The following is a 3,808-nucleotide window of genomic DNA, read 5'->3' on the forward strand; positions in this document are numbered from 1 at the left end:
GATTTGATTCTGATGAAGTTACATGAAACTCCTCCCATCTGTTGACCTTTGACCATTATGACCCAAAAGTTAATCTCTTTGGGTCAGCCTACTGATGCTTTCTTTCTTATTTTGTTCATAGATATATAAGAATACCAGTGTCTTGTCTTTAGCTCTTTTACGTTTTGCTAACTCAGTTTAATTTGTACACTCTTAGAGTTACAGACCTGCAAGGGTCCATTTTGAACATCTTCAAGGAACCCTGACAGTTCCTTGACCCCACTTTGAGAACCTCTGCTTAGACAGATCTTGTATTTCAGAATCAACAATACTGGTGCTTCCCTAATGTGATGCTGGTTTAGTCAAAGTCCCTGAACCGAGGTCAAGCCCTACGGGTAAGTAGCTTGATGAGTGTGTGTGTCTGCCTTTAGACAGAGTCTGCTTAGGTGAGGTTACACCTCATTTAGTGGCAGATGACCTGGAAGAGAAGGAAAAACAAACTCCATTTAGTCACAGCTAGTCACAGCTAAGAGCTTCAAGTCAATTTGAATAATCAAGGGTCTGCCTTGCCACTGTGCAGTGTGCACTGACTATGCTTTATTTGAGAATAGACACAGCCCAATACAGGCTTACATCTGCAATATATTACTTAATCGTTGAACTGTGAATGTTTAACACTTAACTAGAGCAAGGCAGGCTATATCAAGTTGCTAAACACACAAACACACTGGGTGGTTTGTTAGAGTTCACATAGTGTACCCAGCTTCTTCTGTTTTCTAAACAAAGATGTAAACATACTTTTACTGTATGTACGGAGCCATAATAATGTGTAAGTAAGCCTTGCCGAGCCCTGAGGCTCATAGGGCAGGAGCCTGTTTCCTTAGTGTGAGGCGGCTTGATGTACAAGTACACCCCCTGGACATGATGCTAGTATGTCGCAGGGACTTACCCCAATCCAACCCTTGATGCTGAGTGCCAAGCAGGGAGGCATTGGGTCCCAGTCTTTGGTATGACCCGGACGGGGATCGAATCCCGACCTCCCAGTCTCAGGGTGGACACTCTAATCACAAGGCCACTGAGCTGGTATAATAATGTGTGGTTGTCACAAAATCCCAAGGGACACCTGGACATGTTATACGGCACACCAGTGTAACTCGGCACACTGGTGTACTTTATATACACTCAAAGGGCATCAGTAGTCTTGCCCAGTGGTTCTCAAATTTTTGCATGTCAAGGATCCCCAAAATCTATTTGGCCACAGACCCCGTGAAAACCCCCATGAAGACCCCTGAAAATAGTGGTTAAACTGATTTTTATGCTATATTAACAGATTTAGCTGGGGACCCCTTGAAACGACCTCAAGGACTTTGAGAACCGCTGGTCTTGTCAACCGAGTGAAGCCGAAGTGTGTATTCATGATAAAGTGTTAAGTGGTGATTGGTACCTCCCTGTCTTGTGCCCGGGCTCATCCTGTTCTTGTTGACTCTCCGTGGTGTAATTAGTTCCTTCTGTACCTGCCTGAAGACCTGCCACAGAGATGAACGATACCGCAGTGCCATCACCGACACCGTTAATTAACTTAGGAAATGACTACACAGTCTGTAAAGCATAGTACGGCATATGAATACAAAAACCTTGTCTCTGAACAAGCACATGGACTGGAAAGCCTGCAGTGTGAAGCAATTAATCATAATCTGCTCAGAAACTACTATAACTTTGCTCAGGAATCAGCACATGCCCCACATATACTGCTATTTTCGCTATTTGCGTGCGTTGACGGCACTGTGTGATGTCACAGACAGCATTTTTCTTTTTTTCTTTATCTTTCTCCTTTTATACCCCAAATCATTGACCACAATTAGCCATCGCTTTGGGGGAGCCAACTGATCATTTCCACCAAGTTACAAAATCCGTCCATCCGATTTAATTATTATTCAAAATAATGTGTAGACCTTTATCAATCGCGGGGGGTGGGGGAATTCAGTTTCAGCTTCACCCAGCTGAAGGCTGCTCAGATGGTTATGATGAGCGCTTGAGGGGAACAGTTAGGGGTTAAGTCTCTTGCTCAGGGACACTGTGACATGTGAACTGGTGACCTTCTGATTACCAGACGGCCTCTCTACCCACTGCTAAGCTATGGCCGACCACCACTGATGGGAGTGATTGCTATTGCAACCCTGCCATGCATTGTTGTGGGCAGGGTAACCAATCAGTCTCATTGTGGACATTATATCATCTCTCTATTGCGATGGCTCATGGAAAAGAATATTCAGGATTTGCATTATTTTATTTTGCTTTACAAAAAAAAAACCTTAACAAAATATCGAACATCAGACATCAGAGTCGTATAAAATTATCACCAACATTTTTACAAACAGGACTTTACAGAGATACTTTCCCCTGTCCGCCATGTTGGAGGTCCACTGTAAAATGAAGAAAAACTGCCTCTTGTTCTTCTATGGGATTTTATGGCGGTTGGCATCCATAGTCGTTGCATTACCACCATCTACTAGACCATTTTTATGGGTTGCAAGTAAATATCCCTTTTTTTGTTTCCTACTTTTTTTGTATTTCTGAAGATTTTCTTTTTTAAATCAAAGTTTTATACATTTTCCATTAAAAAAAAAAGAAATCTGATCTAATCTACTATTTTGACTTGTTTGGGTCCCAAGTAGAAAGCAAATTTCTCTTTTGGGTCTCGTGCTAAGAAGTTTGGGAACCACTGTACTAGACTGTGATATCTTCACACAGGATGAACAGGTTGGACACTGTTCAGTGTCCATCCAAAGGGAATTCATTTATGACACACACACAGACTAAACTGTCAAGTCACCTTTATTTATACAGCACATTTTAAAATAACAGAAATTGAACCAAAGTGATTTCCAATCAAGTTCCATGACCAAACCAAACAAAAAGCATGGTAACCAAAAGCAAGACAAGAGTGTCAAATAAATGAAACATAATACTTTTTTAGTCAACAGCAACATATAAAACAGACAACAGATAAAACACTGTAAGAAGACTTCGAAATAAATTAAATGTGCAGTAAGTAATATTATTTTGTTAAAATAGTTGTTAAATAGCTATATATATTCTGATAGTAATCATTGCTATAAAGTGTTTGTTCTGTAACGGGGGTCTCCCATCTCTTCAGCTCTTTAATAAACAGAAAATACATTTTCTGGTGGGATGCCAATTTCATCCAATCAAGAGTGAGTACCCATTCATCAGCTTCACTTTTATTGTGTTCCAGTTTCAATATTTTTTCAGCTAATTTCTTTGTATCATCACTTCCAATTTCACTTGTTAATCCTGTATCCTGTATGAGTTACTTCCCCTGAATGGATAAATTGGTATCCGAACCTGAAATGCATTTTCTGTTTACTAAAGAGCTGTAGAGACGGGGAGACTTGTTGCTGAACAAACACTTTATAGAAATGATTACTATCAGAATATAGAGCTGTGACTTTTTCCACACAAAAAACATCTTGTTTTAACCAGTTTTAAGTTAGAAATTTGAAATAAATTAAGTTAAAAACCATTACTGTATTTACACAAGTATACACACAATCATACACAGGAAATACAGGATATTTGGCATATTTACAATAATCACACATTTTGCAAATGTCACAGACCGTTAACAGTACAATACAGGGCATTCTCAAAAATGACACTTCCATTATAGCAGACAAACAGGAACACTGACGGATGGAGATGCATTTAAATGTCACCGTCTCTTCAGGGATGAATTGGAATACTGCGCTCCATCAAACTTGTCTTTAGTTTTACACTGTAGCTTTCTGTCAAGTTGAAAGCTGCAGGT

This window comes from Gymnoscopelus microlampas (assembly GCF_963454915.1).
Source record: "Gymnoscopelus microlampas genome assembly, chromosome: 16".
NCBI lineage: Eukaryota > Metazoa > Chordata > Actinopteri > Myctophiformes > Myctophidae > Gymnoscopelus > Gymnoscopelus microlampas.